General features: G+C 49.5%; 1 protein-coding gene across 2 annotated transcripts in view; it reads right to left on the reverse strand.

Moving 5' to 3' along the window:
* The window catches only part of Ctbp2 (C-terminal binding protein 2), a 138,865-nt gene extending 132,786 nt beyond the window's left edge, over nt 1–6,079 (reverse strand). Inside the window, exons 1-2 of one of the 2 annotated variants that reach the window (XM_077105487.1) lie at nt 5,915–6,079; nt 5,429–5,632 (exon numbers count right to left, since the gene is read on the reverse strand). The gene's annotated coding sequence lies outside the window, so the exon portion shown is untranslated. Of the gene's footprint in view, nt 1–5,428; nt 5,668–5,914 lie in introns of those variants that run through there. The other variant, XM_077105489.1, reaches the window with a different exon arrangement.
* Between the last annotated feature and the right edge of the window lie 6,731 nt (nt 6,080–12,810).

Raw genomic sequence — 12,810 nt, forward strand, 5'->3', positions numbered from 1 at the left:
AGGGCTTTGAGTGGAGAAGAGAGATAAAGGGGTTTTAGAAAGGGCAGCAGGCAGAACGTGTCCAGGACGCTTTCCCTGACACTGCAAACAGCACTACTTCAAAGTGAGAAAAAATAAAAATAAACACACCTTCTTCCTGGGACATGAGATGCCTCAGTTTTGGGTGCTGAATATTACTTTGTCACTCAAATTTCTAGGGGGAAAAAAAGTTTAATTTTTCCCACTTTCCTGGAAGAACAGTGCTATTTGCTTTTGGAATCTTTCCTCAAAAAGCAAACAAACAAAAAGCCAAACAAGCAACAACAACAACAAACCAGATTACTAAAAAGAGGAAGCACACATTCCCTAGCAGTCCAGAAAGACCACCTTCTAAGAAAAACTCTGGAAGGGAGGCAGTCCAAATTTCCATGCCCAGCCAAAGCAGATGAATGCCAGGCTGGTTCCCACCCCGCCTGCAGCTCCCGGGGTTCTGTTCTCCAGCAGTGAGAATGGAGGCGCAACTGCCCCTTGGCTCTCATTGTCAACATTCCACACAAACAATGGCCCGGCTCGCTCTCCATTGTACATTCTGTATTCATTTGTGAATCCCCCTTTTTTACACAATGTGCAAAGCCCTTCTTTTCACAGGCAAAGTTCTGAATGCCCAAGTGCAGCCATAATTTAGGCCTTAAACATTAATAATGACAGCTAAAAGCAAACTCTGGATTATGCCGAAACATTAATTTGTGAATATCTTTAGAATCACATTGATGGCTTTTGGATGCTTTCCATTAAATCACGATCAAAAGAACCACTGAATACCTTAAAAGTATTTCTGAAGTTTTGAGCAATTATTAAATATAATTTTCCAAACCTGGAGATAAGGAGATCCTTTCAGAAGTCTTTGATACACAGTCTATCAAACCCAGACTTGAATAAAAATTAACTTCAAAAGACAGGCATAGGGAGAAGCCTTGCATTTCACCTTTTTTTTTTTTTTTCCAGGGGTGCTGTAACTTTAATTTGCAGCCCCGAAAATTAGGATAGGCTTACCAGCTGTAAAGGGGAAACCTGATACCTGCCCAGGCAGCAGCCTGGGAGAGTTCATCATCCAGCACTGAAGTGCCTACCAAAACTTTTCACTAGGCCGCATCTTCACAAGCTTTCCTGAGTTAGCAATTCTCAAGGAGGATTCTTGGGGAATAAGATACCCTGACATTTCACCAAATAGGGTCACTTCTGTTAAGGACAAGGACTTCTTTGTAAAGGATGAAACTGTGCTCCCATTTTTTAATTACTACAAAATTGTGTTCCACACTGTAATGGAATGATCACTCAGACTTAGAAATATTACCTGAGTTGTGCCCTGCCCAGTGGATAAATTTCCCTTTCCAACCATGTGCTGCATGAATACCTATTTGTGGCTGGTATCAGGGACCTGGGACACTTGGCTGCTGCTTTTCACTGATGGAAAGACTATTAACAGAGGGACCCAGGTTGCACTCTCATACATTATGATGACAGCCTCTCTATATTGAAATGACAGTGGTAAAAAATGACAACTGGGGCCACCGTTCTATTGCTGCTGTAAACTCTTTAAAATTTTTCCATTTAGGGAAAGCATTAGGTGCAAAGGGTATAACTTTGCCTTCAAAAATGATTCATGATGTTGGTGATCGTTTGGCAAATGGCATTCCTGTGCTGAATCTCAGCAGGGCCCCTCCCTGAGAGCTGTCCTTTTCTGTCCTTTTCCTCTTTAATAAGTGAATCTCAAGAATTTCAAATAACATGAGCCACCCTGAGCTCCCTTTCTCCTAGTATGTTAACAGTTCCCCACGCTTTTCTCATTCTTAAATCCAGTCCACTTACTCCTTCAGTGGATACCCAGTCCACTCAACAGCTTCAAGACCGGAAAAGTTGCAGGTTGGCTTTGCAGTTTTGTTTGTTGTTGCTATTTGTTTTACTTAATCTCTCTTTAAAACACTTTCCAGCCTTAGGAATAACATTTCTGTTTGGAGTTTTTAAAGTCAAGAGTGAAGTTATTGATTATTCCCTGAAAAGGCAACTGATGAACTAGTTAATAATTATTCAGCTAGCAAGTTTTACTGTTTCATCTTGTGTGTGGGGCCAGATTAACAATGCCAGGGAAAGCAAACTCAACTCAGTGGGACAGGAACAGGTGTGCCTGAGTCTTAAAAGGCCAAAATATGTCATCGGTGGTGTGTTTTTACAATGGCAGTTAGTGTTTGTTTTTAAGTAGCCAAACTTTTTACTTTCTTGACTTTAAAGAAGACATACTTTGCTAATATTTCTTCATAAGACAATGACTAAATATCGCACATAAACTGCAACTCCTGCCTAGCAAAGAAATGCATTTTGGGGACAAAGAGTTTTTTTTTTTTTTTCAATCACAGCTAAGTTACTCTGCCCATCCCCCAAGAGAGCACCCATTCAAGGGTTAGTTTCAAAGATCCCAAATGAAATCGTAAATAACTCAGGAGGCCAAGCTCAGTCTGCAGAGCACACCACCTTCCCCTCTGCCTTATTAAGGTACCATTAAAGGGGGGAGGGTGGAACATATCCCAAGTTAAGTATCTTCCCAAGAAGGAAAAGAAATCAAAAAGCACCTTGTCAGGTTCAAAACAAGTGCCAAACCCTAATTCCCTCTAATCACTGCTTTCCATAGGGACAGAACTGGGGTTCCCTACCCCTGGGGCACAGAAAACCAATCAACGCCATAAATCCCTTTGCCTTCGACCCTCTGGGGCAGGGTGGGGGAGGGGTGACCCAACATCAACACTTACACTAAACCCTTCAGTGCTCTACAGAAATATGCTGGCTTATTTCCTTTGTTTGGTCATGTTATACTTGATCAAGTGTGAACGATTAAACTGGTTTCATTAAAGGCAAGTGCATTCACGGCGAGCATCCAACTTCGATGGCAACTGTAAGCATATTTTGCAGGAGAGAGGGCCTCCTTCTTGCTTCAAACCTAGCATCTCATTAACTTTTCTTTGGGGGGCAATAAAAAGGGCACTGGGGGTTTTTCCAGGAGAGTGTCAGAGCCAGACAAAAGGATATTCAGTGTTTCAACTTTAAGATACAGTCCCTGCTACTTAGAAAAATAAAAAAAGAACCTTGTTTCAATATTAAAGCTGCTGACTGAAAATGTTGAATTAGCATTTTAAATATTACTTTGTAATTGCTGTAAGAAGTACTCTTTGAAATCAAGTGATTATAAACACCAGATCCTTTAAAGTCCCATTGCTTCGAAATGTAAAATACTTTATTTATTAAGATTTCAAAACAGTAGAATTCTCTGAAGTGGATGAAAACTAGTTTTACTTTCGAGAACCGCAGGCAGCAAACCAATCTTAGGGGCCAAATACTGGGTACTTTTAAAACTGTCCTTGAACCCCAGCACCGAGTAGAGAAAGAATATTTTCTTTGAGAGTGGTTCGATAGTGGATGTATTTCGTCAAAGTTTAGAAGGCAGAAAGAAATCACTTTGTAAACTTCCCTCAAATATAACGTTCCCTCAAATATAACGTCCCCTCAAAATTATCCATATCAGATAAAAATATACCAGTCTCTAGAATATCCAACAGAATTGCAAATAAGGCATTTAGCATTTTAAATTCCCAATGCATATTTATAGAATTCTCTTGTCTACCCTTCAAGCCACTCGCATCTGACTCTCTAAGAACTTAACCCGATCTCCAATCTTTAAAGAAAAAATGGGGAAACATAAAGATCTGTTTACCCCGCGTAGGGAAAGGGAGCCCGGCGTGGCGACGTAGGCCACTGCCAGCAGCCTCCACCACGAGCGCGCAGGCAAGCGGAAATTTCTACGGAAAAAAAAAAAAAAATTCCTCTTCTCCCTTATAGAATCCTAAACGTGGGGTCCCCAGGAGCCAACTGCTGTTTGGGCCGCCTCCGGAAAAGTACGGGGGTGGGAGGGATAACCACAAACATTCGCGCGCGCACGCTCTCCGGGTCCGCGACCATCGTCGCCGGCGGAAAGCAAGCCACTGGAGGGAGTGTGCGCGCGCGAGTGTCTCGGCGCGGCCCGCGGTGACCGCGCTGAGCTCTTGGGCCCGCGGCCTCCCAGCCCCAGGGCGCAGCGTGGGCTGCAGGCGACCCGCCACGCCGCTGGGCCTCCTGTAGGAGAAAGGCCTGGGCGCGCCTGGGTTCCGGCGCTCCACTGCCCAACTCGCCCCGGGCACTGGGGAGAGAGCGGGGAAGAGAAAGAAAGGCGCTTCCCCTTGGCCGCGCGGGGCCGTCCGGCACCGCGGAGGACGAGGAAAAGGAGGCGACCGCCGCGGCCCGGCTGTCCCTGCGCGACGCTGAGTCCCCGCCGCCCAGGGCGCGCCCCAGCCAGCCCCTCCTGCGAAACTTTTTCTTTTTGATTCGCCCCACCCGAAAAGTGCGGCCCGGGCGGGGGAGGTGAGGGAGGCGGGCGGGCTGGGCTCCCGGCGGCGGGTGGCGAGAAGGAAGTGGTGCCCGCGGGAGCGCGGCCGGGCAGAGGAAATGCCCAGCCCGCCCGGCCCCCGCCCGGCCCGCCCAGGCCCCCCGCCCCGCCGCGACTTTGGCGGGCCGAGCCCCGCGCGGCAGTCGGCGGCTGCTGCGGCGGCGGCGGCGGCAGATGTGGCCCGGCTGCCCGGAGGAGCCAACAATGCCGGGCTGGCAAAACAAAAGGGTTCCACTCCGTCTCCTTCCCGGTCTTTCACTTGCGCTCTCTGGGCGCCGCGCGGGATCCCGGGCAGGCAGGGGCCGCGCCCCCAGGGGCCTGAGTCGCGCGCTCCCCGACTTCCCCGCAGACCCCCACCTCTCTGCCCCCCCACTCGCCTCGCAGGCGCAAGGCCCGCCGCACCCCGGCGTGCTCGGACTCCTGGTCCCCAGGGATCCGGCCGTATTGTCCCCGCGGCGCGCCGCGCGCTCCGCCCGGGTCGCCAGCGGCCCCCGCACGCGCACCCACCGGGCTCGGGGGGCAGGAGCCGGGGGTGCCTAGGAAACCGTCGCCGAGACGCCGCCGCCGCCGCTGCCCTCCGGACGCCGCTGCGCTCCGGGTTTTTCTTTCCTTTTTTTTTTTTTTTTTTTTCCAATCCTGATGGGAAGGAAGGTGACCGCCTACTTCGCATTCATCAACTCTCATCACAACAAAAATCCTGGCGCAAAGGCGACCAGCGGGCGCAATCGGTGGCGGGGGGACGGCAGGCGGGGACCCCGGGCTGGCATCCACCCCCGGGCGCCGAGGAGAAACCCGGGCCGGGGTCGCGGACCAAAGATGTCCTCGGAAGCCGGCTCGGTGTCCTTCGCCCTTCTCCTCCTCCTCCTCTTCCAGGAGTGGCGCAGTGAGGCGCGGGCACGGCGCCCCCAGCCCGCGGCCGCAGGTGAGGCGGGGGCGGCGGCGGCCCCAGCCCTCCCCCCCTCCCCCGGTCCTCCTTACCTCGTCCAGGGCCGCCGGCGTCCACCGCGAAGGGCGCCCACCCGGGAGGCGGCGGCGGCGGCGGCGCTCCCGCCCCTCCCACCCCACCCGGCGGCGGTGGCGGTGGCGGTGGCTGTGCTGCCCCCCCTCAGCGCGGCATGGCTCCCGGCTCCGTCCCTCGCTCCTCGGGCCGCCTCCGGCTCCTCTGGGCCGCTCCCGAGCCACCTTAAAATGACACACGCACACAGGGACACACACACAAAAACTTAATCTCTCCAGCTCCCCGCCCCTCCCCCTCCCGCCCTACCCCTCCCTTCCCTTCCTCCTCCTCCCCTCGCAGCCAAGCCTCTTCCTACTTCCCCACCCACCCCACCCCCTTCCTCCGCCCACCCGGCTCCCGATCACCCCCACCCCTAGTCCGGGCCGCGCGTCCTCCCGCCAGCCCGCCCGCCGGGCGGGGGCTGCACTGGGGGTCCCCGGCCGGCGCCCGCCCCGCGCCGCGCTCACCCCCAATAGGATGCTGATTCCAACTTGGATCGGGGGAGGGAACGTCCTGGATGCAGAGCGCCTCCCGGCTATTTGCTCTTCTTTATTTGTTTTCTCCTCCGGGAAAGGAGGAGGAAAGCCGGGAGAAAAGGAAAGGGAAAGAAGCGGCTCCGACCGCGTCTCCCGAAGCCTGCCGGCTGCGCAGGAGCCAGGCGGGAGGCGAGGTGAGGGTCGCCGCTCGCTCACTCCTCGCTTTTTTTTTTTTTTTTTTTTTGGGCAAAGGCGGGGTCTCTCTTTACAAACCAATGACACAACCCCACATGGGCCGGTCTCGCCCCCTACAGATACTCCTCACTACAAATCGGCTCTCTCGGGGGATTAGTGGCTGCGCGAAAGTGCACACTGGCGCGGCGGGCACTCCCCGGCCTGCCCCCCACCCCCGCAAGGTTCTAGGGAGGCTCGGGGCCGCAGGAGCAGGGGCGGGGGTCCAGGGGCTGCGGCCTGGAGTCCGGGCTCCCCTCTCCCTCCTTCCTTTTCCCTCCCGTTCCACGTGGGGCCCCAGGCTGTCGGCCACGTGGGAGGACGCGAGTCCGGGCGGGCCTCGGCGCAGATCCCCGGGATGGCCCGGACCTGTAGGGCCCCCTCCAGGCCCCCGGAGCCGACCTGCCCTTGTCCCCGCCCGGCGATTCCAACTTCCTCCTGGGCCCCGCGCCGGCGGTTTCTGCCTTCTCAGGCCCGCGGGGTCAGATGAGGGCCGGCCACAGGGGGCACTTGCGCTCCCCAAATCCAGATTCCGGAGGCCGTGCCGGAGAGGCGGCGAAGGCTGTGGGTGCGCGGGGATAGGGCCCCAGGTGCTGGAACTTGCAACGGTGTGTTCTCCACAAGAAGCAAAACATTTTTACACACATTAAAAAAAAAAAAAAAATGTTCCTTCCTGTTGCCTGGATCTCGCCGGAGCTATTTTTAAAGCCTTGCCTTGAATGGGATCCTGAGGCCTCACGGGACCGATGCGCGCTGCTGCCCAGGGTCCAGGAATCGGGGTCCTGGGCTTGCGCGGCGCTCTTTCGCTACCCCAAGCCCACGCCGTCCTGACGTCCTGCTGTTGGAATCTGGACACCAAATACGGATCTGGGCCCAGCGGCCGCTCTCGGCCAGACAGCACCTGGACTGGATTCCATGCCCGTGACCTGCAACATCCGAGCTCCGCTCCGGAAGGGAGCCGGCGGTGCGGAATGGGGAGGCTCTTTTTCCTGCGCCCCAGGGCCCCCCCAAACTCTGATAGGATCCCCTGAGTTCTCAGCGCGTCGTCCAAGAACCCCTGTGGGGGCTGCACAGAGCCCTTGACTGGATTTGTTTAAAACCCGTATTGAGATGTTAGGAGCTGGATTGAGACGTGGAGCAGGAAAGGCGCGGGGAGGAGTCTGGGGTCTGGCCTTTGAAGTCGCGGACGGCCATTCTTTGGACCGAGTGAAAAGGAGCGCGTTTTTTTGGCTTCCTCTGAACCTGAGAACCCTCAACCTACGCGACCAAAGAAACTTACGGCCAAGGGCGGCCGCGCGGGGTGGGGACGGGGGTGCAAAGAGGTCACGGCACCGCGGAGCCCTTCGCTGCTTCCACAGCAGCCCTGCTCCAGGCCTCCCAGTCCATCTCTGCCTGTTGCCAAAGCGCGTCCAGATGCCCCCTGTGCGGTGGGTAGTGTGGGGCCGTGGCTTCTGTGATTTGCCTTATAATCAAACTGCAAGGACTGGACTGAAGATCTCCTGTTTGTGATGGCATCACGGAACACACAAGATGTCCGAAGCACTTTTTTTTTTTTAACGTGGCCCTAACGGAGACGGGCCAGTTATGTGGCTTGAGCCTGCCGTGCCGGTTCCAAGGGTGAATTCCCAGATATGTGCTCCCAGTTGTCTCCATCTTCTGGTGACTCTATGTCCCCACAGACTTATCTTTAGGGCTCTCTTCTAACCAGCAGTTTCCCCTCAAGGTCATGGTGCTGAAGACTTGGTTATAACTGACCTTGTCCACCACAGGCTACTGGGCTACCAGTTTCTGCTTCTCTGAGTTTCTTGGACATAAACGATAATAATTATAAAGATTTTTCTGCTTCCTTATTTCACAGAAGATCTTTGGTTCTGAATGGTTGTCCATCCTCCCTGAGAAACCATAGAAAGTCAGTTGGTTCTTCATATCAATTGCTCAACTTTTGAGCCTTCTATAAATTTGAATTCTCCCTTAGAAAATACTGTCTTCTTTGTTTTGAGAATATTAAAAAGAAGGCCTTCTCAGAGCTGAAAATTATTTCCCACTTCAGCTTGACACCCTGCATTTTAAAATACAGAGCCAGTTGCCTCCAACATATGAATTATTTCAGACTTTAGTTTTTTTTTTTTTTTTTTTTTTTTTTTAAGATGTTGCAAACAAAGAATCCCATTCAAAAATGGGCAAAGACTCCAAGGAAGATATACAAATGGCCAATAAGCACATGAAAAGATGTTCAGCTTCACTAGTCGTTAGGGAAATGCAAATCAAGACCACAATAAGATACCATTTCTTGTCTACTGGAATGGCTATTATCAACAAAGCAGAAAAAACAAGGGTTGATGAAGATGTGGAGAAATAGGAACCCTGTGTATCACTGGTGGGAATGTAAAATGGTACTGCCACCGTGGAAGGCAGCCTGGCAGTACCTCAGAAAGTTAAACATAGAATTACCATATGATCTAGCAATTCCATTTCTGAGTATGTGCCCAAAATAATTGAAAGTAGAGACTCAAGTGGATATATGTACACCCATGTTCATAGCAACACCATTCACAATAGCCAAAAGGTGCAAACAACCCACATCTATCAAGGGATAAACAAAATGAGGTACATCCGCACAACGGAATATTATTCAGTCTTAAAAAGGAATGACACTCTGACAGGTGCTACAATACGAATGAGCCTTGAAAACAAGCTAAGTGAAACAATCCAGACACAAAAAGACAATGTCAATGTGTCCTTAACTAGAATAGGCAAAGCTATAGACAAAGTACAATGGCAATTACTGGGCCTGAAGGAAAACAGTAAAAGGCAGAGTAGTTAATTTTGAAACATATACTTAGCATCACCTTACTTGAATGTTTTTTTTTTCTTTAATAGTTTAAGCATAAGGCTTCAATCTAATCTTTTTTTAAGTTTTTTTTTTTTTTAAAGAGAGAGAGAGAGAGAAAGAGAGAATTTTATTTTTTATTATTTTTTTTTTTTTAGTTTTCGGCGGACACAACATCTTTGTATGTGGTGCTGAGAATCGAACCCGGGCCGCTCGCATGCCAGGCGAGTGCGCTACCACTTGAGCCGTATCCCCAGCCCCTCAATCTAATCTTTAAAGGCAGGGGAAGCCCAAGAATTGTGTGGTCAGAGACTGGTTAAAATGGAAAAATCAAAAATGGGCATGATATAGTGGACTTTAAAACTCCTAAGGGTCAATTTTAGATCAATAACAAAAAGCCATGATAATGAGAAAGCAGAAAGTAAATTTTTAGTAACGGAATGAGTAACCCATATGCCTTCATATTTGGGAAGGAGAGATAACATGGAACTTACAACTTTGCAACTAGTAATTTTTTTTCTTATGAAATATCGATAATCATGTTTTTCTGATTGTTCGAGTTAAGTAGCAAATACTACTTTTTTTCAGACCGTATCATTGATCAAATTTCTTGAGTGTGGGTGAGTTTGAAACGGACACACTGCAGTCAGATGTATATAGGACAGGTGTTTCTACCACTTAGCTATATCCCCAGCCTGCCCCCACACCCTCCTTTTTGCTATATCCCCAGCCTGCCCCCACACCCTCCTTTTTGCTATATCCCCAGCCTGCCCCCACACCCTCCTTTTTGCTAAGTTGCTGAGGTTGACCTAAAACTTGGGATCCTCCTGCCTCAGTCTCTAGAATCACTGGGATTGCAGGCATGTGCCACCACGCCTGGCTAAGACTTTTTTTTTATTCTGGGGAATGTAACTTATCTGCCTAGAAGCCTCCATTCATTCATTTATTTATGCTTGTTTGATTATTTATTTGTTTTTGCATTTCTGGGGAACCTACTCGGGGCCTTGTGCATGCTGGGCAAGCCCTCTACCCCTAGATTACATCCCAGCTCTGCATTCCATTTGATCTCAGATTTCCTGGTTTGATTCTGTTTCTCCTGGCTCCCTCCATCTCTTTGGGGGTTCATGCAGTTTGAACTCCCTATCAAAATGAGTCTCCCCTTGCTCCAGAGTCTGCATTCTTTTTTCTGGGTGCCCAAATTGGGATTCAGAGGAGTGCATTGGAGGAGAGGGTCCCAGTTTTCCATTTCAGCAGTGTGGCCTTGTGGACCTCCGGAGCTTTAGGGTTGAGGGTGGGTGTACCTGGCACAGGTGTGACTGTACAGACAGGGCAGAGAGGAAGGGAAAGGCAGTAAAAACTGGCCCATCAAACCCTAGATGTTTCTATCACCTCTGCTCTGCACTCCTCCAAGAGAGAACAAAATGCGTTTCTCTTGAAGATCTGATGGGTTTGCTCCGAAAGATCATTAAAACCATGCGAGTGATCCTCTTTGCCGTGGCTCATAGGAGGCTCAAAGTCAAGTTAATGCTCAAAGATGCTACACCCTAATGGCATATTTAAGAAGGCCACATCCTCCTTCCTCTTTGAAAACTGATTTTATTTGTTATGGGAAAGGATTGGTTTGTGGCATTGGAAAAGTCATCGCAAATATGTGCAAATAATCATATGCTTGGAAAAAATATCAATTATCCTTTAAATACAAATTAAGGAAAGGTTCAACACAAAAAATTAAAAAGAACTGTATTGAGAAACTGTATTGAGGAAGTTCTGATTTCCATTTTGGCTTTTTGATGAATTGTAGCAACATGGGATAGTACTTTTTGAAAACTGATAAAATACACGTAAAACCCAACCATACCAATATTCCTGAGTTAGGGCCAGGGACATTTTTCCCCTTGGGAGAGGAGTTTCAGAGGAGGTAGATATTGTCCTCAAGGGCAATTGTCACATTTTGTAGCTCTGGAGTTGAGTGAGGGTTTGTTCAGTGCTGTAGAGCTGGACCCTGGGGGGTGCTCAGGAGGTATTTTCTGGGTAGATGGATGGATGGATACATGCATGAATGAACAGACAGACAGACGATTCTGAAGTGAGCTGAACCCTGATGTAAGGTTGGATCAGTTGCTTAGTGAATATATTTCAAGAGATCTGAGCTGTACAAAAGTTATATATGCAAATGGATTAAGAAGACTTTCAATTGAACATCTTAGTGTTGGGGTGGTAGGATTTGGGGTGATCTTTAACTTTTTAAATCTTAATTTTGTTTCATTATTTGTATAATTTCCAAAAGTAAAGGGGCTTAGGAAATGAGATATATAACCTACTCTGCAAAGGTTTAGAAAATGATAATATGCATAGAATAGAGAACAGCAGAGCGCATGTGGCCTTGGTAAAAGGATTGCAGCGCGAGCCATCTTGGTGTTCTTGTGCTGGGGATCAAACCCAGGGCCTCCCCCTTGCTAGCCAGGAGCTTTGCCACTGTGCTGCAGCCACAGCCCTTCTTTTCACTATCTAACAACTTCTCTATAAATCCAAAATAATTTTAAATTTTTTTTGAGGCACTGTAGAGTGAACTCAGGGCTTTGAGCACACTAGGCAGGGACCCCAACATTGTGCTAAACCCTTTGCTCCCCAAATGATTTTTTTTTTAAGGAATGGGGAAAGATGAGGTCTGCAGCCCCAGTGTGGGGTGTTGAGTGTAAGGACTTCTTTTCTTCTATTTAGGCTTTAAGTGGGATGTTGTAATTCCCTCCTGCTTTCTACCTCCCTGGGAGTGGCTTCGACGTCTCGGGGAACCAAGGACCCATGAAAGGCCCATGGGACAGGTCTGCTGACACAGTTCCGCGTGTGTCCCCTGGGACAATCAAAGTCCTCTAACTGAGGTCCTTATTGCTCTGTTCCCTATCTCTTCTATTTCATTTCCAGAAAGCAACAGTTATAGAGAAAAAGATGGTGGCCCTAGATAATAGTGGGTCCTTTTATTGTGACTGTTTTGTGCAATAAAATGGACTAGTTATGTGCACTTGAGGATTTCAAGGGTCTCTGCAGAGAGTTCCTGGGAGCGGACTTCACTGGATTGTCATTCACCTGTCTCCCCTGTTCAGGGTTCAGCTCACTTCAGAACCGTGATTAGCTGGAGCTCTCGGTGGGTGCTGTCCTCAGAGGTGGCGGGTGGGAGTGGGGGATCCTGCCTCGATGCTTGGCTGCATAGCTGCGCTCACTGTGGCTATTGTACAATCACTACATGATTTATAATTAATTCTAATCAGTGAGTACATGTTGCCTTTACAGGTGCTGCGGCCCTTCTCAACCATGCATTAAAAGTCCTGTGCTCACAGCCTACACAGTAAGGAGTACACATCGAAGTGGTTGAGACTCTCACAGATTCAGGATTTAATTGGCATTTGGGTTTAAAACCATCACTTTCACCGGGCATCGTGGTGATCCCCTGTAATCTCAGCAGCTCTGGAGGCTGAGGCAGGAGGATGGTGAGTTCAAAGCCAGCCTCAGCAACATCCAGGTGCTAAGCAACTCAGTGAGACCCTGTTTCTAAATAAAATGCATAATAGGGCTGGGGATGTGGCTCAGTGGTTAAGTGCCCCTGAGTTCAATCCCCCGTACCCAAATAAAAAAAACAACAAGAAAACCCATCACTTTTATTTTTTAAACACACACACACACACAAACACAGTGCCTGAATTCTTTGAAAAACAGTTTGTATGGTCCTAGGAAAACAAAAACAAACATGCAGATTCGCAGACACGATGAATCTGTAATGGAACATCTAGAAGAAGCTGGACCACTCAGTGACCTGGGAGGAGGGCCTGCT

This window comes from Callospermophilus lateralis, chromosome 15 (genome assembly GCF_048772815.1).
Source record: "Callospermophilus lateralis isolate mCalLat2 chromosome 15, mCalLat2.hap1, whole genome shotgun sequence".
NCBI classification, from domain to species: Eukaryota; Metazoa; Chordata; class Mammalia; order Rodentia; family Sciuridae; genus Callospermophilus; species Callospermophilus lateralis.